Here is a 24,548-nt window from a genome sequence, read left to right as displayed (position 1 = left end):
TTGGAGTGTGTCTGCAAGGGATTTTCCAAAGAGGTTTAACTGAAGAGAAAGACCTACCTTGAATATGGGCATTATTCAGGGCCTGGGGCATCACACTGGATAAAAAGAAGTCAAGGAGGAAGCTTTCTTCCTGTCCACTGAGATGTGAACACCACGTTCCTATCACTAGGGCTGTGAGCCACTTCTTGCCATGATGGATGTACCCCAAGCTAGGAGCTAAAATAAGATCTTCTTACCTTACATTGCTTTTTGTCAGGTATTCAGTCAAAACAATGAGAATAGTAACTAACTAAAATAACTATTCACAGTCCAAACCTTGCATCCTGAGCTTAATCTTGCTCTGCACTCTTTTTAAACATGGAAAAGCTTGACCTCATGAATCTACTAGGGTTCTGCCTTCTTCAGGGCCTTTTCAAATCAAAGACAAAACTCTATTCACCCATTTAACCAATTATTTGCCCAGAATCTAGTATCATTGACATGAAAGGTAGTGAGCCCTTGGACATTGAGGGATATAATGTCATCAAGTGCAGAACTACAATTATGTAAACATAAAGCGTGGATACTCTTCCTGAATATAGAACCTAATGCTGCTCTCTGGCCCCAATAAATATACAGGCACAGGCATACACACACACACACACACACACACCGAGAGAGACAGAGAGACAGAGACAGAGAGAGACAGAGAGAGACAGAGAGAGACGGAGATGGAGAGGGCACATACACATATATGCACACATACAGATACGCACACACAGATAATCACAGACATACATGCAAACACATAGAGTCAAGCACACACAAATACACACATAAGGATAGGCACATACACATGCAAACACAGAAACAGTCATTGTGGTTTGAATGAAAATGGTTCCAATAAGCTCATAAAAAGTGGCATTATTTTGAAAGGATTAAGATATGTGGCCTTGTTGGAGTAGATGCAACTTGGTTGGGAAAAGTATGTCAATGGGGTGGGCTTTGAGGTTTCAAAAGCTCAGACTAGGACCAGGGTCTCTCTTTTCCTGTTGTCTATGCGTCCAGATGTAGAACTTTCAGCTCAGCTCCATTTCTGCCTGCATGCCTCCATGCTTCCTACTGTGGTGACAGTGAACTAAACCTCTAAACTATAAGTAAGCCCCAATAAAAATAATTTCTTTTATAAGAATTGCCATGGTTGTGGTATCTCTTCCAGCAGTAGGACATTGACTAAGACAGGCACATAGAGAGAGAGGCACATAGAGAGAGAGGCACATAGAGAGAGCGACACATAGAGAGAGAGGCACATAGAGAGACAGGCACATAGAGAGATAGGCACATAGAGAGATAGGCACATAAAGAGACAGGCATGTAGAGAGATAGGCACATAGAGAGACAGGCACATAGAGAGACAGGCACATACAGAGTCAGGCACACACACAGAGCCAGACAAACACACATGTGCACACACAAAGACAGGCACACAGAGACAGGCATGCACACATTCATACACAGAGATAGAAACACACACACATATGCACACACATGTACACATAAACAGTTAAGGAAATATTATTTTTATCTTATGAGTTGTCATGAGAATGAATGAGGAGTAAGCAAGCCTCCAGTTATACTACATATCTTAATCCTTTCAAATAATACTACTTTTTAGGAGGTTACTGGAACCATTTTCATTCAAACCACAATGTTTCTGTGTTTGCATGTGTGTGTACCCATCCTTGTGTGTGCATTTGTGTGTGTTTGTCTCTGTGTGTGCATGTGTGTGTGCTTAGATCTTTGTGTATACATCTGTGTCTATGCATGTGTGTATGTGTGTGTGACTGTATTATGTAGCCCACCCTGTCTTCCTCTCACCCTGCCTTCCTCCATGTCCCAGTAATTACTCAGGGTTGTTTGGGGCAGGGATATGGTTCATAGGAAACTCACAGGTCTCTCATCTCTGGATCACCAGAAAGCACCGTACCAGGAAAACTTAACCTCCTAGACTTTTGCAAACCAAAGGCGGGCTTTCTTGAAGCACAACTAGATGAGGAAAAATGTCCCAGGCAGAGACTTTGTTGGAAACATCCATTCCTAGTACTTGGAATGCCAACCCTTGCTGGCAGGGTGTTCTTTTCCAAGAGGGGAACTCCCTCCATGATGACTTAAGGCAAGAGTCCAGACTTTACCCTGTCTCTTTCCAGAAAACAAGAATCTCTCAGTTTGTGTTTATGAGAAGAGCGTGGGTTTCACCCAGCTGGAGGTGAGGAGAATGTCACCCTCAGCATCTCCTGTCCTTGTGGAGAGTGTGGAGCTCTTTGGGGTGTGTATGTGTGGGGTGTTTGTATGTGGGGGCGCCAGTCAGGAGCCACTTTGGAATGATGGCCTCAGAGCTGGGGTTCGCTTCTTGTACTGGTACACTGTGTATGTTGTGCATAGGGCTTGGAGGATGAGCCAGGAAAAATTCCCTGTGGAGACAGCAGGTCAGCTCCTACTGGCTCAGTCTGGGGGAGGTGCCCCTTCAACAGCCTTGCAGAAGCTGCTGTTGACAGATAGCTGGGCGTTCTCAGTTCAGGCTGCCCAGTGGAGAACAGGAAGGCAAGATGGAAGACTTTGCTGTTGCTGGGAAGGGCATACCGCATCTCCAAGCCTCTGCTTCCCCCCCAAAAAACATAGCACCATGGTGGGTGCACACTGTGTTCTGACCAGTCAGGACTCACTGGCAAGTTTCTTGCATGTGCAACCAGTCTGTGATCTCTACCATCAAATTTTAACAATCCTGTATGGTTTTATCCCAATAGAATATGACTGAGACACCCAATTATGAACAGTGAGACTGAGGTTGCTGGTAGTGTCCTTGCTTGGAAAACTCCCTGAAGAAGACAAGGACAGAATATGTTGAAGTGAAGGATACATACTCTCTGGACAAAGTCAGTGAGGTTAACATGAAACACTAACACAGTGGTATAGACTATCTATCTTCCTACCTACATGCTATAATTTACATACATGAAGTACTAATACAGATGATGTGGACTATCATCTATATTCCTACCTATACACTATCATTTATATACATGAAATTCTAACACAGATGGTATGTCCATATCATCTATCATCTATCTTACTACCTACACAGTATCATATATATATATATATATATATGTATGTATATCATATATATACTACCTATCTGCTTACCTATCATTTATCAATCTATTATCTATTTTTCCACTACCTATCAAATGTTTATTATCAGTCTACAATCATCTCTTATCAATCTATCATCTATCTGCCTATCTTCTATTATTTATCCATTATATATCTAGCTATCATCTGTCTACTATCATTAACCTCAATATATCTATTATTATCTGCCTACAATTTATCTATCAATTATCTATTTGCCTACATATTATCATTTATATATCACATAGCTATCATGACTCTGCCTCCTCTCATCGATCTTTTATGTTCGTCTAATATCTATCATCTAATCATCTAAGTGTCATCTCCCTGTTCTCTTTCCCTCCTTCCTCTACCTTCTGTCTTTTGGACATTTGGCAGCTGGAAAAGCATCTTCCTTCCCACCTCTCTATCTCTCACTCCGCTGGAGTTTTATGCAGTTTTGCTGAGCCAAACTGAATGAAAAAGCAAACAGACCTCATTGTCTTCTCCAGGCAGCATATGTTCCACTATTCTTAAAAAAGCAGAAAGCACTTCGTTAATTGGAAAGAGGCAGCAGGAAGCCCATTTTCTAAGAGACAGCAATAACACTCTCAGGAGCACCCTCAGATGAGTGGCGCTCTGCTCTCCTGTGCTACTGTGGCTCTAGTCAGCCTCTGCCTAGGCTTGGCAGCAGGCTCTCCCTCTGCATCTCCCCCTCCTCCTGTTGGCTGAGTTCCCACCCTCAGCTTGGCTCCTGCAGCTCAGTTCCTGGCTGACTACGCTAAGCCCACATAATATTTTACTCAAATTCATAAGAATCCCAATACAAAGCTCAACAAGAAGGCGCTGCTTCTTTTCCTTGCGGGAATTAATCATTTTAACTCTAAGAAGCTGCTCCAACTGGAGGGTCCTTGAGCTCAAAAGAAACATTACCAGCTTCACTCCAAAAGCAACAGATTTCCCATTCCTCTACCCTGCCTTGCCCCTGCCCCCCAAAACGCCGTCTCCTTTGGAAATTCCCACTAGTCTCATTTAAAGCTGTGCTTACACAAGCTGCCTGGGAATTTCTCCCAGAAAGCCCCCATCGCTCCTGCTCCGTGGGGCCTGATTCCCACAGATCTTTGGGTGGTTTCTGTTGTTGTCTCCATCAACAGTACGATAAACTTATTGTGGCTGCCCAGTCTTCTCCAAAGAGCTGTGGGAACCATTGGGGAATTACTTTTGATTTTTTTTCTAAACAAAATCCTGTTTCTTCTCTTGTTAAATGGCTGTTCCCAGAGTAGTTTCTGGGTTTGGTGGCGTTAAAGAGAAAGATGAGATCCTGGCTCCAACTAAGATCAATGAAGGCACCAAGCTCTGGCTTTTCAGTCAGGATAATTAAAGTTCAGCCAACGCTGGCTTTATCTGCCCTTGATGCCTCATGAATAAGGAAGGTCTTCCCTTCTGTGATTCTTTTACAACTAAAGAGACTATCTAAGGACCAGGCTACGTGTTTTTTGCACACATTGCTCTGGGAAAACAGACTAGAATTTCCCTGTCTTGTTTTCTTTAAGCAAGTCTACTAGACTTTAGCATCCTAGCACCTCAAACCTTTCAACAAGTTTCAAGGATCGCTCTCCTCAAGCAGTGTAGGCGGTGGTGGTGGTGGGCTTTCATATATTTATTTTTTCTATCTAATGAGAGCAAAAGTTAGTTGTCTATGTTTATAACTTCAGTTTTAGGAGTATAAATTCTGCTTTCCATCTCAATTTCCTTGCCTTCATTTTTGTAGAAAGAAATCATGACTAGGCCTGTTAGAGTGGCAGTAAAAATTGCTGGAATAGATACAAGTTTCTCTTAGGCATGACCATTACCATAATATCTCTTTCTAAGATAGGACAGTGATCGTAAGACTCATACCTGAGACATGATTAACATAAATCATACATGTGCACACATTGCACATCATCACAGGAACCAAAACTTAGTAACACATGAAAGGTCTATGTAGTTAGTGAGGATCCTACAAACAATAGCTAGATTAGAGCTCCATGGACTTTGTGAGAGAAGATATGCCACAGCTCTATCTAAGTGGACTCTTTATTTTACTATAGGATTCCATTCCTCAAAAGTCAGCAAATGGGATGGAGAGATGGCTCAGTGGTTAAGATCACTATTTGCTCTTTCAGAGGTCCTGAGTTCAATTCCCAGCAACCACATGGTTGCTCACAACCATATGTAATGGGATCTGATGCCCTCTTCTGCTGCCTGAAGAGAGTGACAGTGTACTCACAGACATAAAATAACTAGATAAATCTTTTTAAAAGACTCTTAAAACAAGTCAGCGAATATAACACAGAGTCCTTCCTTGCAAAGTCAGCTTCCAGCCAGGCCTGCCAACACTTTCCACTAGTGGGACAAACTGGTCACAATTGAAAGTCACACTGAGAATGATGACCAACTACAGGCCACATGTTGCTCAGATCTCTCATTTCTACCTAATCAGTCAATTTCTCACACCCCAGAGTCCCTTCTTGCATATCACCTCACATGTCTGTCACATGTCTTTACTCTCTACCTATTACAGTAACTCAGGAGGTCTTTTTGCTTGATAACCTCATTTATTTAAGATGCAAATCTCAGGCACTTATAGAACATCCATCAGTTCCTGGTGTCTCATGGATAGGGATTCAGCTTTGGTGAAGGAAGACTATATTGTCTGTGAAGGTGGGTGTGGCTACTGCTACCATGAATTTATTACCAGGTTTGTTGTGAGCCTGGATCACCTGCTTGTCAGATTTCTCTAGCAGTCAAGTTGATTTTCTCTCCCCATCTTTAATGATGGTCTTGGAACAGGAGCCCTTGAATGTGGACAGAATGACCCATGGTGAACAATACCTTGGGGAACTGTGAGAGAGGAGGCTCCAGGGGGAAAGGCAGAGAACTCTTTACCTTGGGTGTATTGTGTTCTCTGGATTGCTCTTGGATGTGATTTCATGCTTTCTGTGACAAACATTTACATTCAATTTATAAGACATGTTTATTCTTTTTAGAAGTTGGAACATAGCTATAGACCCCAATCTGGTAAAAGGATATGCTGAGTGCTGTCCTCGGTGTACCCTGAATCTGGATATGGCCTTCTGCCTTGCTTTTGTCCATTCTAAGAAATAATCTGTCGGATGTGCCCAGGCAATTGTATCTAAATTGGTCTGTCCCAAGAAAGCTTGGGAAAAGGCTGCTCTGGTAATATTTAATATGTGTATACTGACATTGTTCACATGTTTTTGGAACTCAAACAACCTTCCTTGAATCATTGCTTTCTTTGTAACATTTGGGTGTAAAAGTACACTGAGGCTTAAGACTTTACTCTCGCTCTCGGCGGCGGTGGCGGCGGTGGCGGTAGCAGTGGCTGCTCCAGCTGAAGGGCCATCAACGGTGGAACCAAGGCGACACAGGGTCCAGTTAGGCCCTGCGCCCACGACCACTGACCTTCGCTGACCAGCCGGGCGGCAAGCAACTGCGGTTCTGCGGAGCCTTTCGCTGCACGGAAGCCACTTCAGAACTCGGCTTCCCGCCAGTCAGGAGAGACTCACCTCCATCTTGATCCCGGGCTCCAGAGATCGGTCAGACTGAGGTACACAAACATAATCCTAGGCCCAACACCACAGGGGTCTGAGCCAGACGGGCGTTGGCCTGCACCCAGGCCCTGGGCTGTTCGAGTGGCCATCGGGGCGCCAACCCAGCCAGGAGTTTTTTTTTGCCCCGGCCGGCGCACGCGCCGCCATTTTGCCTACAGGAGCCAGAGTGCTCGGGAGGGCAGAGACTGCTAACAAGCGTAGCCTGAGGCTAACAAAACGGGGGTCTAGGCCCCAAAAGGCACAGGACTGACCCCAAGAACTGGGCGGCTTGGTGGGCCATCTGTGTGTCAACCCGCCCAGGAGGTTATTAGCACAACAGACTCTCCCGGTGCTTTCGGGGAGCGCGGACGCGCACGCCCGCCATCCGGGTCACCTGGCGGACCCAAATAACAGTCGTAGCCCTAGGGGAACTTTGCTCGGACCTTGGCCTCCCAGGCGTTTGCCTGGACTCAGGGCCCGGGCGACAAGGCTAACCTAGTGTGCGCCAGCCCGGTTGGGGAAATCGGCTGCCCAGCGGAGTGAGCGGAGCACAGGGGAGGTCACAGCAACATTCACCTTCGGAGCTCCCTGGGGGTGCACACGGGTTCCACCTGGTCCACAGACACAATCTGGGGCAAGGCCTCAGGCAGAAGCCCCCAGCTCAACTCTCTCCGCTTCAGATCAGCCTGGGTGGCCGCCACATCTCCAGGTCCCTCAAGAGGCTAGTGGGGGCTTCCGGGCGGCCAGCTGGGAGAAGTCGGTGTGCTCCAATAAATCCTGCGGGCCCCAGCGGGAGCCTTCAGGTGCCTGCTTCGGGATCTGAACAGCCTGGACAACAGCACCCTGTCTACAGGCAGTGCAGAGTGTAAGCTGTGCACCAGAGGCCAACGGGGAAGGGGCAGCTTGCACTGGTGAGTCCAGCACTGACAAGACCAAGTAACACCAGTGAGAGCTAGATGGCAAAAGGCAAATGCAGGAACGTCACTAACAGAAATCAAGGCAATATGGCAACATCTGAACCAAATTCTCCTCTACCAGCAAGTCCTGGATACCCCATCACACCAGTAAAACAAGATTTGGATTTAAAATCACTGGTCATGATGCTGGTACAGGAACACATGAAGGACATTCAGGAGAAAATGGATCAAAAGTTAGAAGCCCTTGCAAGGGAAACACAAAAATCATTGAAAGAAATCCAGGAGAATACAAAAGCCAACAAGGAGGAAATGCAAAAAACACTTAAAGAAATACAGGAGAACTTTGGTCAACAGGCTGAGTTCATGAAAGACGAAACACAAAAATCTCTTAAAGAAATACAGGAGAACTTTGGTCAACAGGCTGAGGTCATGAAAGAAAAAACACAAAAATCTCTTAAAGAATTACAGGAAAGCACAAACAAGCAAGTGAAGGAGCTAAGCAAAACCATCCAGGATCTAAAAACAGAAGTAGAAACAACTAAGAAAACTCAAAAGGAGACAACTTTGGAGATAGAAAGCCTTGGGAAGAAATCAGGGGACAGAGATGCAAATATCAACAACAGAATACAAGAAATAGAAGAAAGAATCTCAGATGCTGAAGATTCCTTAGAAACCATGGACTCAACAGTTAAAGAAAATGCAAAATGCAAAAAGCTTGTAACCCAAAATATCCAGGAAATCCAGGACACAATGAGAAGACCAAACCTAAGGATTATAGGCATAGATGAGAGTGAAGATTTACAACTTAAAGGGCCAGCAAATGTCTTCAATAAAATTATGGAAGAAAACTTCCCTAACCTAAAGAGAGAGATGCCCATGAATATACAAGAAGCCTACAGAACTCCAAACAGACTGGACCAGAACAGAAATACTTCCCGTCACATAATAATCAAAACACCAAATGTTCTAAACAAAGAAAGAATATTAAAGGCAGTAAGAGAAAAAGGCCAAGTAACATATAAAGGAAGACCTATCAGAATCACAGCAGACTTTTCACCTGAGACTATGAAGGCTAGAAGGTCCTGGGCAGATCTCATGCAGACTCTAAGAGAACACAAATGCCAACCAAAACTACTATATCCAGCAAAACTCTCAATCACCATAGATGGAGAAACTAAGATATTTCACGACAAAACCAAGTTCACCCAATATCTATCCACAAACCCAGCCCTAAAAAGGATAATAGGAGGACAACACCAATACAAGGAGGGAAACTTCACCCTGAAAAAAGCAAGATAGTAACCTTTCATCAAACCCAAAAGAAGTTAAGCAATAAAATTTAAAAAATAACGTCAAAAATGATAGGAAGTAACAATCACTATTCCTTAATATCTCTTAACATCAATGGACTCAATGCCCCAATAAAAAGACACAGACTAACTGACTGGATACGTAAACAGGACCCTACATTTTGCTGCTTACAGGAAACACACCTCAGGGTCAAAGACAAACACTACCTTAGAGTAAAAGGCTGGAAGACAATTTTACAAGCAAATGGTCTCAGGAAACAAGCTGGAGTAGCCATTTTAATATCAGATAAAATTGACTTTCAACCCAAAGTCATCAAAAGAGACTCTGAGGGACACTTCTTGCTGGTCAAAGGAAAAATACAACAAGAAGAACTCTCAATCCTGAACATCTATGCTCCAAATGCAAGGGCACCCTCTTTCATAAAAGAAACTTTATTAAAACTCAAAGCACACATTGCACCTAACACAATAATTGTGGGTGACTTCAACACTGCACTTTCCTCAATGGACCGATCAGGAAAACAGAAACTAAACAAGGACACAATGAAACTAATTGAAGCTTTGGACCAATTAGATTTAACTGATATATATAGAACATTCTATCCTAAAACAAAAGAATATACCTTTTTTTCAGCACCTCATGGTACCTTCTCCAAAATCGACCATATAATTGGTCACAAGACAGACCTCAACAAATATAAGAAGATAGAACTAATCCCATGCCTCCTATCTGATCACTATGGAATAAAAGTGGTCTTCAGTAGCAACAGAAACAACAGAAAACCCACATACACGTGGAAATTGAACAATACTCTACTCAATGACACCTTGGTCAAGGAAGAAATAAAGAAAGAAATTAAAGACTTTTTAGAACACAATGAAAATGAAAACACAACATACCCAAATCTATGGGACACAATGAAAGCAGTGCTAAGAGGAAAACTCATAGCCCTGAGTGCCTCCAAAAAGAAAATGGAGAGAGCATACATTACCAACTTAATGACACACCTGAAAGCCCTAGAACAAAAAGAAGCTATTTCACCCAGGAGGAGTAGAAGGCAGGAAATCATCAAACTCAGGGCCGAAATCAATCAAGTAGAAACAAAGAGAACCATACAAAAAACCAACAAAACCAAGAGCTGGTTCTTTGAGAAAATCAACAAGATAGATAAACCCTTAGCCAGACTGACCAAAGGGCACAGAGAAAGTATCCAAATTAACAAACTTAGAAATGAAAAGGGAGACATAACAACGGAAACTGAGGAAATCCAAAAAATCATCAGATCCTACTACAAGAGCCTGTACTCAACACAACTGGAGAATCTGGAGGAAATGGACAATTTCCTTGACAGATACCAAATACCAAAATTAAATCAGGACCAACTAGACCATCTAAACAGTCCCATAAAGCCTAAAGAAATAGAAGGAGTCATAGAAAGTCTTCCAACCAAAAAAAGCACAGGACCAGATGGTTTCAGTGCAGAATTCTACCAGACCTTCAAAGAAGAGTTAACACCAATACTCTTCAAACTATTCCACAAAATAGAAACAGAAGGAACACTACCCAATTCCTTCTACGAAGCCACAATTACGCTGATACCAAAGCCACACAAAGATCCAACAAAGAAAGAGAACTTCAGACCAATTTCCCTTATGAACATCGATGCAAAAATACTCAATAAAATTCTTGCCAACCGAATCCAAGAACACATCAAAACGATCATCCACCATGATCAAGTAGGCTTTATCCCGGGAATGCAGGGTTGGTTCAATATACGGAAATCCATCAATACAATCCACTACATAAACAAACTCAAAGAACAAAACCACATGGTCATTTCATTGGATGCTGAAAAAGCATTTGACAAAATTCAGCATCATTTCATGCTTAAAGTCTTGGAGAGAACAGGAATTCAAGGCCCATACCTAAACATAGTAAAAGCAATATACAGCAAACCGGTAGCCAGCATCAAACTAAATGGAGAGAAACTTGAAGCAATCCCACTGAAATCAGGGACCAGATAAGGCTGCCCCCTTTCTCCTTATCTTTTCAATATTGTACTTGAGGTACTAGCTCGGGCAATTCGACAACATAAGGAGGTCAAAGGGATACAAATTGGAAAGGAGGAAGTCAAACTATCATTATTTGCAGACGACATGATCGTCTACCTAAGTGACCCAAAGAACTCCACTAGAGAGCTCCTACAACTGATAAACAACTTCAGCAAAGTGGCAGGTTACAAAATCAACTCAAGCAAATCAGTGGCCTTCCTATACTCAAAGGATAAGCAGGCTGAGAAAGAAATTAGGGAAATGACCCCCTTCACAATAGCCACAAACAGTATAAAGTATCTTGGGGTGACTCTTACCAAACATGTGAAAGATCTGTATGACAAGAACTTCAAGACTCTGAAGAAGGAAATGGAAGAAGACCTCAAAAAATGGGAAAACCTCCCATGCTCATGGATCGGTAGAATCAATATAGTTAAAATGGCCATTTTGCCTAAAGCACTATACAGATTCAATGCAATACCCATCAAAATCCCAACTCAATTCTTCACAGAGTTAGAAAGAGCAATTATCAAATTCATCTGGAACAACAAAAAACCCAGGATAGCTAAAACTATTCTCAGCAACAAAAGAAAATCTGGGGGAATCAGTATCCCTGACCTCAAGCAATACTACAGAGCAATAGTGTTAAAAACTGCATGGTATTGGTACAGTGACAGGCAGGAGGATCAATGGAACAGGATTGAAGATCCAGAAATGAACCCACACACCTATGGCCACTTGATCCTCGACAAAGAGGCTGAAAACATCCAATGGAAAAAAGATAGCCTTTTCAACAAATGGTGCTGGTTCAACTGGAGGTCAGCATGCAGAAGAATGCGAATTGATCCATCCTTGTCTCCTTGTACTAAGCTCAAATCCAAATGGATCAAGGACCTCCACATAAAGCCAGACACTCTGAAGCTAATAGAAAAGAAACTGGGGAAGACCCTTGAGGACATTGGTACAGGGAGAAAGTTTCTGAACAGAACACCAATAGCGTATGCTCCAAGAGCAAGAATTGACAAATGGGACCTCATAAGGTTACAGAGTTTCTGTAAGGCAAAGGACACCATCAAGAGGACAGATCGGCAACCAACAAATTGGGAAAAGATCTTCTCCAATCCTACATCAGATAGAGGGCTAATATCCAATATATATAAAGAACTCAAGAAGTTAGACTCCAGAAAACCGAACAACCCTATTAAAAAATGGGGTACAGAGTGAAACAAAGAATTCTCACCTGAAGAACTTCGGATGGCGGAGAAGCATCTTAAAAAATGCTCAACTTCATTAGTCATTAGGGAAATGCAAATCAAAACAACCCTAAGATTTCATCTTACACCAGTCAGAATGGCTAAGATTAAAAATTCAGGAGACAGCAGGTGTTGGAGAGGGTGCGGAGAAAGAAGAACACTCCTCCACTGCTGGTGGGGTTGCAAATTGGTACAACCACTCTGGAAAGCAGTCTGGCGGTTCCTCCGAAAACTGGGCACCTCACTTCCAGAAGATCCTGCTATACCACTCCTGGGCATATACCCAGAGGATTCCCCACCATGTAATAAGGATACATGCTCTACTATGTTCATAGCAGCCCTATTTATAATTGCCAGATGCTGGAAAGAACCCAGATATCCCTCAACAGAAGAGTGGATACAAAAAATGTGGTATATCTACACAATGGAGTACTATTCAGCCATTAGAAACAATGAATTCATGAAATTCTTAGGCAAATGGATGGAGCTAGAGAACATCATACTAAGTGAGGTAACCCAGACTCAAAAGATGAATCATGGTATGCACTCACTAATAAGTGGTTATTAACCTAGAAAACTGGAATACCCAAAACATAATCCACACATCAAATGAGATACAAGAAGAAAGCAGGAGTGGTCCCTGGTTCTGGAAAGACTCAGTGAAACAGTATTTGGCAAAACCAGAACGGGGAACTGGGAAGGGGTGGGAGGGAGGACAGGGGAAGAGAAGGGGGCTTACGGGACTTTCGGGGAGTGGGGGGGGGGCTAGAAAAGGGGAAATCATTTGAAATGTAAATAAATTATATCGAATAAAAAAAAAGTACACTGAGAGTGAAGCAAGGCTGTCTACAGCGTTTGGACGTAGTCTGCCCCACTCTTTTGGGTGCTCAGGTCCCAGGTCCAGCAGACAAGATCTGCATAGGTGGGCTGAGAAGTTGACACTTGAGGGGGACATCATAGCTCCTGGAGAGGGCAGTTGCTATAAAATAACTTGGAGATGACCTTTAATTCACTGAATCACACAACCTGCATGCAAATGGCATAGATAAGATTATAAGATGTGGTATTTGAGAGTACAGAAAAGGAGAAGTCTGAGTTTTCAGAAAACACTGACTTCTGCTTTCCTCATGGCATGAATACTGTTCAATAACTGACCGGACCGAGTGGTGCTAGAGCAAGCTCAGCCTGCAGAGTGTTTGCCGTATAAGTGCAAGGACCAAGTTTGTGCCCAGCCAGTGCTCAGTATTTACTTGAAAAGGGGGAAGATGTTAACAGAAAAAGTGTTAAAGGCAATACTGCATTGCATGATTGTGCAGTCTGGAAGCTTGGACATCATGAAGATACTACTTATGTATTGTGCCAAGATGGAAAAAGATGGCTACAGAATGACTCCTCTTCTCTCAGCAAGTATGACTGGACACACTAATATTGTGGATTTTCTCACACACCAGCCTAGACAAGCATGACAGAATGTATTAATGCTCTAGAGCTTCTGAGAGCTACTTTTGAGAGCTACAAGATTTACTTGGAGCTTTGAAATACTGGAAAAAGGCAATGAATATGAGGTACAGTGATAGGACTAATAGAATTAGTAAACCAGTTCCACAGACATTAATAATGACTTATGATTATGCCAAGGAGAAAACAGTGCAGAAGAGTTAGAAGGCCTCATTGCTGATGATATGAGAATGCAAGCACTGTTAGAGAACAGATTCACGGTCCTTCTCATCTGATACCTCTTACTACATTAGATATAGGGGTGCTGTTTATGCTGACTCTGGAAATTTTAAGCGATGCATCAACCTATGGAAGTATGCTTTGGACATGCAGCAGAGCAGTTTGGACCCTTTAAGCCCAATGATCGCCAGCAGCTTACTGTCATTTGCAGAACTGTTCTCCTTTATGCTACAGGACAGGGTGAAAGGCTTGCTGTGTACTGTTGCTATAGTTGATGATCTCATGGGCACTCTGTGCAAAAGTGTCCTTGAAATTGAGCGAGCTGTCAAACAAACTCAGTGTCCAGCTGACCCATTGCAGTTAAATAAGGTTCTTTCCATCATTTTTCACTTACTTTGCTTATTAGGAAAAGTTCCTTGTACTCTAGAACAGGATTATTTCAAAAAGCATACCATCTACAGGTTTCATAAGCTGCATCCAAGAGGAAAGAATAACTTCAGTCCTCTGCATCTGGGATGTGGACAAGAATACTACATGTGTAGGGCAGCACCCTGTTTGTAAGTTCCCATCTCTGCAAGTTACTTGGATACTGATAGAATGTGATGCTGATGTGAATGTCAGAGACTCTGATGACAACAGTTCTCTACATATCGCTGCTCAGAACAACCATCCAGACATCATGAATCTCCTTATTAAACCAGGTGCACTTTTGATGCCACAAACTTATACAAACAGGCTGCTAGTGACTTGCTGGACAAGAAGGAGGTGGCTAAAAATTTGATCCAGCCCATAAATCACACCACATTGCAGTGTCTCTCGCTGCCCATATCATGGTGAATCATAGGATCTATTACAAAGGGAACATCCTAGAAAAGATGGAAACCTTTGCTTCACTCCATAGATGATGATTCGATTGTGCTTCAGCACTGTTAAAGCATGAATTGGGAACAGTTGTTTCATAAATGAGCAAGCACTGTTGAGATAACACCAGCACTCATTTAGCTAGATATCATTGTGCTCTCATTGGCTAAAGTATTGTCAGCATCAAATTTGCAGTATTGGTTACCCAGTATTTAATATAAATATACCCCATAATAAAAAAAAATCCTGGGTGCAGAAGTGTATGTCTGCAGTCCCACTGCTGGGACAATGGGCAGAGGAGGACTAAGGGCTCACTGGCCAGCAGTCTACCCAAATCTATGAACTTCAGGTTCAGTGGGAGAACCTGTCTCAAAAAATCAAAGCAAAAATATGGTGGAGAGCAATTGAAGAAGACACTCAGTGTTGACCTCTGACCTCTATATGCACACAGGTTCATGAGTACCCCAACTCATGTTCACATATAAACATATAACACAAATAAATTACATAATGCATATCATGTAAACTCAGGTCGAACTATTGACCTGAGGTATTCACGTGTTGTCCAAGTTCTTGTGCCTGAAGCTTATTTCTTTCTCTTGAGTCATTGAATATCACTGTGTGAGGTAGGGAAAGTCCCACAACTATGGCTCTGTGTTCATCTGAGAACACTGTAGCATAACGTTTGATTTTGGGCATGCCTGCAAAGGACATCCAGCTCTCTCCACAAGTGTCGTGCTTGACTCTTCCCAACAGCATGCATAGCCTTCTTTATTCAAAGAAGGCAAACAGGCTACTTGTACTGAACATTTCCCAAGTTAATTCTTATTTGCTAAGTCTTACCTGACATTGGGTATCCAGGATTCACTCTCTAGTTTTCTTTGGCTGTCACAGGATTCTGATGACTACACCACAGCTCCCTTCTTGCTTTGATTCCCTGACTTCTGTAAAGTGTTTTGCTTGTCCTGTCTAGACGCCTGCTATGAAAACAGTGTAGGGATGGTTTTGAGTGCAGACTTTCAAAAGACACCAACAACGTGTCCACCTGGAATTGTTTCTTTTCTAGGAGCTCAGTTCATTCTGGCTCTGTGAAGAATAACTCCTTTGGGAAATGATTGCTATCTACTATGTGCACAGCATCTAAGTAGCTTTTGGAGCAAATGTATTAAAAACCAAAATGGTGGAGAACAATGTAAGTTTCACTATATAAACTTTATGAAGACAAAGATGGAGCAGGTCCGCAGGAATAACTCCCAGAGAGGGAGCTTCTGAAAGTAAGATGGAAAGGCTGGACTGGAAGTAGATGGAGAGGGCAGGTTCACCTGGGGGGAGGTGAGCAGAGGAGGCTGAGCAGGGCTCTTTACTGGTAGATACCATACTCCAATCCACAAAATAGGGCTCTATGCTCCCTCTGGGCCTCTACCTACCTTAAAGCTTCTCTTGAGTTTTTTTTTTATAAGGGATTTGACACCAGAAATCGTGGTGGTTCATATCCTCCTTGGAGTGATTTAAAGTCTATTCCAAATCCATATTACTTTCAAAAATTATATAAACTTTATTCTGTAATAACACTAAAATAAAAGCATGCATCAAAATTGACCAGACCTGAAGTCTATGCAACTCAACGAACATGTATGAGTTAGAATAGGCATTTGCAATAGAAGTTGATTCTACATTAAAATTTATACATTCTGTATCAAATATATTTTATCAACTTATCTGCCTCTAAAAGACAAAAATTTTTTATATATTACACATATATAAGTATAGAATATAGTATATATGTTTTAATTTTGAGACAGCATCTCATGTAGCTGAGAATGGGTTTAAACTCCTGACCCTCCTGACTTCATCTTTAGGCCTCACTAAGAACAATGTAAGAAGTCAACCCCATATCTTAGTTTTATATCTTGGAAGTGAAGTTGCCATGGGGAGGGAAATTAGAGGTGGTCATCAGGATCATGAGTCCCTTTGAGGAATGTTGACACACACACTAGATGGTCTAGTGAAGTGGTTCTCAACCTGTTGGTCATGGCCTTTGGGAGTTGCCTAAGACCATAAGAAACCATAAACATTTACATTACAATTCATGGCAGTAGTAAAATTACAGTTATGAAGTAGCAACAAAAACAATTTTATGGTTGGGGGACTCACAACAACATGAGGAAGTGTATTAAAGGGTCGCAGGGTAGGAAGGTTGAGAACCACTACTCTAACTTTGCATAACCACACATATCTTGAGGCCACATAATTTTCACCAAAGTGAATTGAGCCACTTAGGAAATTCGAGAAATGAGCTGTCACTTAAAGGCTGCACTGATTTATGGTGCTTGAGATTTGGTGATGAGTTCCCAGAAGGGCAACGTGACTCGGTCCCGGCCTAGGAAGCACCTGAATACATTCACCTTCAAAAGTGACAAGTTTGATAAGAGTGTTCAGACCAAGAAAAATGGTGCCAAACCTCAGATGGAGCTTGCCAATGCTGCAAAGAAGTTCTTGAGTGGTGTGTAAGACCCAGCAAATGCAAACCACCATCAAAGCCTAAGACATTTGTTAAATGTTTACAAAAGACCATAAAGGACTCTTACCACATAATGTGTAGACCATGTGCTTGTGAACTTGAAGTCTGTGTAAAATGTGGAAAGAAAGATCATTATTCCATTTAATAAAGAACCAGAAACTTCAGAAAATACTGAAAATGAGGGTTCTAGCCATGGAAGAAGCTGCAAACGGAAGGAAGACAGTGATGAGTACTGACTCCAGTGTTGAGGATGGGGATACTCAGGCTTGAACCGAGTCAGCTGCAGGGGGACAGAAAAGGCTACTCCAATAGGCAAAGCGGGCTCCTGAGCAATGCCATTATTTATAATATTTGAGTAACAGAATCTTAAAGGTTTTCACAATATCACTTAAGCGTTATATGCAGAATATGTGTGGGCATACCATGGCATGTTGTATGAAACCTATAGAAATTATTTAGAAAAGTATATTATCTAATGTCAAATTATCCAGTGTTGAGAATTGGTGATTGTATCTGAACTATCTCATGGAAAACTAAGATGACTAGATCAGAGTACATTTTCATAACCTGACCTCAGATATGTGACTTCCTTAGCAAAAGCCTCCTTACATCCTACAAAGCAAAACAGTTTATCTTTACACACACATATGTAATGATTTTCCTTCAAAAATGTTTTTATATATTTCATTCCATTTTTTAACCCTTTCCTAGTTTGGAAATATATACTTAGAAAAAAAGTGTAAAAAAAAAAAAAGTGGGGCGGTAGTGGTGCACGCCTTTAATCCCAGCAGTTGGGAGGCAGAGGCAGGCAGATTTCTGAGTTCAAGGCCAGCCTGGTCTACAGAGTGTGTTCCAGGACAGCCAGGGCTATACAGAGAAACCCTGTCTTGAAAAAACAAACAAAAAAAGTGTAGACTGTATAGTTACCATCTAGAAAGGAAAATCTAACATTATACTGAAGTAGAGATACTTGCAGTATCATAAGCTCCTGTGATATTCTTCCTCATAAGCTTATTCTTCTCAGAATTCCATCATCCTGAATTGTCACTTTATTGCCAGTATAAACAGTGTAAGTTAGCATCATGTGACTATTAAAATCCCTGTTCCTGTGTTTAAAACCGCAAAGCTACAGAACAGTGACCAGATGGTACAACGAACTTTTTCACACTCTTTAGCTAGATTCCCAATTTTAATGTCTTACTATGCTTTCTTTATGTCTTAATCTCTATGAATGTATATATGATGCACATGTGCATATACATATGTGTGTATATATTTGTGAGCCATTGAAATAAATGGGAAACCGTAGTTTAAGGGGAAAAAAGAAAATCTGAAAAATGACTGAAGAGTTAGTTTGTAAAGAAAAGTTTTCAAATCAAGGGGATTATTTGCATAATGTAGTTTCTGCATTTAAAACCATGTCTGCATTTCAAAGGTAGATTTTCTTGCTCTTTTGCTCACTCTCAAACCTGGCAGGCCATCCTCCCTGGGTGTTAGAAATATTATAGTGTGACTGGATGCAGGTTTTTTGCCAGTCATAGAAAATGTAGTAATTTCTATATCTACTGGTTCAGATGAGACAGAAGAAAGACTTTGAAGAGAGAACTTCCAGAATTCAAGATCTGTAAGTTCTGATGTTCACACCACTAAGAAAAACTCACAGGGAAGAGAACTCCCTGTAATTAAGAGTCCAGGCTTAGGAAGGAGGCTCAAGAGATGCTCTGGGTATTATTAAGATCAAGGGTCAATTTTATATGTAATGAGGTAGAACTTCAGTGCACCAAGACACTATCAAAGTTTGTGCACAACCCTTTATTCTCTACCCCAAACATATTTTGTCTCTGCTCAGCATACCTGCCTGAGACTAAGGGAGTAGAATGTGAGTTCAAGATCAGCCTAGGCTATTTGTCCAGAGCCCATCTCAACTAAAATCACATCAAAAAGCAAAACGTTTCTGCTCATAAGTCAGAATCTCGTACCTGTGTAATTGTAGCCTGGGGGAAGCTGAGGCAGAAGGATTGCTGTGAGTTTGATGCCATCTTGAACCACAGTGAGAGTTCTAGGCTGGGATATATAACAAGACCCTTGTCTTACAGAATGAAAAGAAGCAACATATCCTCTTTATAGATTAACCACATTCCCTTATCCCTCTGCCACTGTGTTTGTTCTCCTCCATCTAAAGCTTGTTATCTTAGACCTTCACTCTTTAGTTTTTGGAGGAGGGTTGGATAGAGAAAACGGGATGGCCTTTTTAAAGTGGAGTTCATCATTTGAAGTGCTTGACTAACAACTAAAGTGGAGTAAAGTGGAGGGTCACGTGACCTCCACTGCTCACTGTCATCCCAATAGAGTAGTATCGGGTGGGGGGGGGCTAGTTGTTCTCTACATAGACATGAGCACACAGATACGTATGCACAAACACATATGTACACAAGGACACACACACACACACACACACACACACACACACACACACACACACTTAGAGGATGTTGAGTTAGTTAGCATTCCCAGGTTTTATGTTATTTTGTAAAGTACAGCCCAGGTTTAAAAACCTTGAAATATCAGAAAGTGCTTGACTGCCACCTTTTAAATGGGGAAATGGGAGGTAGAGTGGGCAGCAGACCTAGGAATCTCACTCTGTGAAAGGCTCCCAGGCTCTGGTGAGCAAAGCAACCTGGTGTGAATATTTGTGAGACTTTACTAGAACAAACAGCCAGGGTCCCCAAGCTTTCATGCGGATTCTGGCTGTGAACCTGTGTTAACTCTGGCTTGGGCTCAGAGCTATTTTCAGAACCTTTCAGCAACTTACAGGAAGTACCTTCCCTTTTTATTTACATTCAGTATTGTTATTTTAAGTACTGTTACACAGGCAAGGACCTTTTTCCTGTACCTTTACCAATAGTGTTTTAAAAAAACCAACGTATGGATGAGTATCCAGGAAAGGCTGCATGTACATCTTTTGCTGTTGTTGAGGTCATTTCAAGAAAATAGAAAATAAAACATTTCAAGACTGCCCAATTAAGACACTAGACTGGCTGGCTCTTTCTAGTAAGGCTCACAGACTTGGTCAAGACGACAGAGCCTCCCTGGGGTCCAGGGTGAGCTGTGGCAAAATCAATAAACAAATAAATAAGGACCAAAGGCTCCATGGAGAGTGGGGGCTCGCTGGTTCTTTCATGAGTAATGAATGTGCCAACCACAGAGACTTGGACGGGCTGGTTCTCAAGTCTGCACACTGACTCTGAAGCAAGTCAGGGCCCTCTTGCAGGGACTCAGAGTGTGTGGGGTCAGGAATAAATAAGAAGAGGGAGTTCGGGCAAAGCACATGGTATTTGGGAAGGCATGTTTTAGAGGGATTGCTGGAGGCCACCTTCTCCCAACTCCTTCAATCTGTTTGTATTTAAGTTTGAATACCTAGAAGCTGTTGTGCAACATAACTAACATAACTAATATAACTAACATAACTAATATAAGTAACATAACTAATGCAACTAACATAACTAATATAACTAACATAACTAATATAACTAACACAGCTAACATAACTAATGCAAATAACATAACTAATGTAACTAACATAGGTAACATTACTAATACAACTAATATAACTAACATAACTAATATAACTAACATAACTAACACAACTAACATAACTAACACAACATAGCTCCCATTCTATCCTACAGAGAAAAGAGACTTGTGCTCAGCAAAGACCTACCTGAGGAGGCCACAGATCTCTAGCCTGCTACATAGGTGGTCTCAGGACCTTGAAGGCAAAAGTGTCTCTCTTGAGAAATATGCATGAAGTAAATGGAACAGAAGTTGGCTCTCATATTGGCCCCTTGGTTCCATCCCAAATCCTCTGTTTGCTTCAGTACAGGGGAGCTTTCATAGGTCAGCCCTTATATGCCTGCTCCTGAATGCAAGTTAGGAGACAGGAAGCAGGGAAGAAAGGAGAAAGAAGGGACTGAGAGAACTTACCAACGATACAAACAGAACTACAGAATCATCATGGTGACCATGGTCTCTTTCCTCAGTCACAGAAAGTTGGAAGGACAGAACACTTTGTCATGTGCAAAACAACTACTCTTTGAAAAACAAAAAAGTACAAATCAGTTCTTCGTTTTTCCATAAAAGCTATGGAATATAAATCCTAACCTGGGTGAATTACTTTTCTTGTTGTGACAATATACCCGAGAAAGCAAGATTAGGGGAAGAAAATGTTGGTTTGAGAACAGTCCATCATGGCAGGGGTGGGGGTGGGGGGCTGTGACAGGAGCTTGAGGCAGAGAAGCATCCTCATCCAGTCAGGAAGCAGAGAAAGGGGTGGGTGGAAACTGTGCCTCTCTGGAATTCAGAGGACAGAATGTGGGAGCTGGTTCTCTCTTTTCAGCATCTGGGTGCCAGGGATTGAAACCAGGTTGTCAGGGTTCATGGCGAGTACCCTTGTCCACAGCCATCTCACTAGCTCCTCATTTTCTCTGACCCAGGAGACCACTACCACTTATAGGGCGGGTCTTCCTAGTTAAAATGACTTTCAGGAGGTATGCTTCCATGACGATTCCGAATCTAGTCAGGTTGAAGAGATCAGCCATCACATCTGGTGTACGTGGGAATTGACTTTAATGTATTCATAGAAACTGAGGAGAAGGTGATTTACACTCTCATAGTTGTAAAGAAATATTTGCTCACTTATGTAGTAGATGACATGGATGCCTAATTAACAGACCACCATAAGTATAGGGGCTTTCTATGCCCTCCCTTGTTCTGGAATAATGACACAGAGAGCCTTGTATTTATTAAAAGCTTCAGGCACTGTAGCTAGGCAGATACTGAACTGTTTTAATCTGACAATGCTGGTCTGGCCTACTTCTCAGCCGTGTGGCCTCTTGCCGCCATTTTAGTCTCTCTTTGGCACCTTCTTCTCCATTCATGTCCCATGGCAACTCCCCAGGTCCTACCTGATACACAGTCTCTGGACTTGAAAGTCTCACCTTTTCCTTTCCTGCTCATCTATAAGCTGATCAGCTCTTTATTGACCAATCAGAAGATGGTGGAGAACAATGTTTTACAAAATTTTGGTCAGGGGATGCTTCATGACAATATAAAAGTTCAAACTATAATCAGAATTCTGTGTAGAGAAATTAGCATTTGAACACAGAGTACACGAAACATTCCCCAACAGACCACACTTGACCTACACTGAAGTGTTTTATGATTTGAGGCAGATACTGAAAATTCTATACAGAACAGAATCACATCACACAGGGTAGAAGCCAATGAAGCTAAGCCATGGCTAACAGCAGATTCTTCTACCTTCTCTGGAATTGCCAGGAGTGACTGCTCCTTTCCTGAGAAAAAGACTCTGTGCTGGTCACGGAGAGGCTTATCACCTACTTGGATGGTGACTCTGGGTGTTGAGAAATAAACCAGAGGAGATGGAAGAAGAACATCTAGCATTACCAATGAGATATTAGAGAAGACAAATAAAGTTGGAAACAAACCAGTCACAGTGACCTGAGTGAACTGATGTTACTTTTCTTTACCTACAGTAATCAGACTGAGAATAGTTGGAGAGATAGCTCACCAGTTAAGAGTACTTGCTGCTCTTGCAAAGAACCCCAAATTCTACTTGATCTTAGCCAAAAGTCAGAGAAGCGATAAGAAGAACCCCAATTTCAATTCCTAGCCTTCATGTCAGATGGCTCACAACCACCTGTTCCAGAGTACTGGAAATCATGTGTAAGGACCCCATATAACTCCACATATTTATAACACATATAACTCCACATATATACAACACATATAACTCCACATATATACAACACATATAACTCCACATATATACAACACATATAACTCCACATATATACAACACATATAACTCCACATATATACAACACATATAACTCCACATATATACAACACATATAACTCCATATAACACTTTATTCAGGCCAGTGTCCTGCACCCTTTGAAGGTGGTGGGAAAGAAACTACACTCACTTGTAAGAAGTCAATGAGAGACCATGCATCCCACTGGGCAGCCTTCAGGGAAGAATGACCAGGGATGTCCTTCTGAGGCAAATTTTCTAGCTCCAGAACAAAAAGTATATTCCCAACGGCACCTGTAAATGTGTCTTGCAGTAAAGGCAGTGAGCCAGTCTGTTGTAGAGGACAATCTTTTGAGCATAACAACCACCGTTTTCATCAGAACTGAGTTCCTGGAACAGACCCCAGAGATAGGGCTTTTTGACATTCCTATAGAAGAAGGGATGGGGTGGGAAAAGCCACCTGATAGTTGGACAACTCCCTCCTACACCTCTCAGTATGTAATTCTGCCCTGATTGCAGGTAACTCATAGTCCAGTGTACAATGAGTGAGAGAATATCTTATAAGGAAGATTCTAGGCAATGGTAGGGAAGGCATCACGCCACTATTGCTGTGCTAAAACTTTCTCAGGGTACAGATGCTGCGGGGTAGCCACATACCAACTTTCTTTAACTATGCCCAATAACCTCATAGGTTTCCCAATGTAGACTTTGGTAGAGCTCTACTTTGGTTTGTAGTTTAAGCTCTTTAAGGAGAGGGAGACATTTGTTTTTATGCTTCTCCAGGGAAGAGATTCTCCTGACAGAGCTCAGAAACCTGCTTTAGGGGGGCCATCCCCTGAGGAACAAGCTGCCTAGTTTCTTTCAAATGAGGTGGTTTGTAGAAATATTCATAATTCATTGGGATGAGGAGAATTCAGAAACTCTGTCATGTATTGGTTTCTTTCTTCTCTTTCCTTCTTTCCTTTTTTTTTTTTAATAAAAATTTTAGTATAGATTAAGTATAAGTCACAGTTGAGGTAAGAGGAAATATTTAGAGTTATGTGCTTTGCTTCTTTAACTGCATAACATATTATCTATAAAAATCCCAAACACCTTAGTTGGAGAAATATTGGACTGAAGTGGGACCCTGCAGGTGTCCAGGCAGGGAAGCAAACAGCAGAGACAAGAGAACAAAAACTCAGTTCTGATTGATTTCATCAACCTGGATCAGACTTGGGAAGCCTGATGCTAGGTGGTTCATTGTCAGCAAATTCAAAACACATTATAATCCAATAAAAGGTTTCCAGGTAACAATTATTTCCAGTCTTCCTGGGTGCACAATAAAGCTTAAGGTGGACTACATAGAAACTCTTGCAGAGTGCATGTGAGTTCTAGC

At 41.9% G+C, this 24,548-nt stretch overlaps 2 pseudogenes; both read left to right on the top strand.

Moving 5' to 3' along the window:
* Window positions 1–5,807: 5,807 nt before the first annotated feature.
* Window positions 5,808–14,860, top strand: LOC127678177 (protein fem-1 homolog C-like; annotated as a pseudogene).
* Window positions 14,861–17,159: 2,299 nt separating this feature from the next.
* On the top strand, window positions 17,160–17,607 carry LOC127677755 (uncharacterized protein C9orf85 homolog; annotated as a pseudogene).
* The last annotated feature ends 6,941 nt before the right edge of the window (window positions 17,608–24,548 follow it).

The sequence above is a fragment of the Apodemus sylvaticus genome, chromosome 2 (genome assembly GCF_947179515.1).
Source record: "Apodemus sylvaticus chromosome 2, mApoSyl1.1, whole genome shotgun sequence".
NCBI classification, from domain to species: domain Eukaryota; kingdom Metazoa; phylum Chordata; class Mammalia; order Rodentia; family Muridae; genus Apodemus; species Apodemus sylvaticus.
Note: the sequence above shows the minus strand (reverse complement) of the source record. Positions and strands in the feature narration are given on the sequence as shown.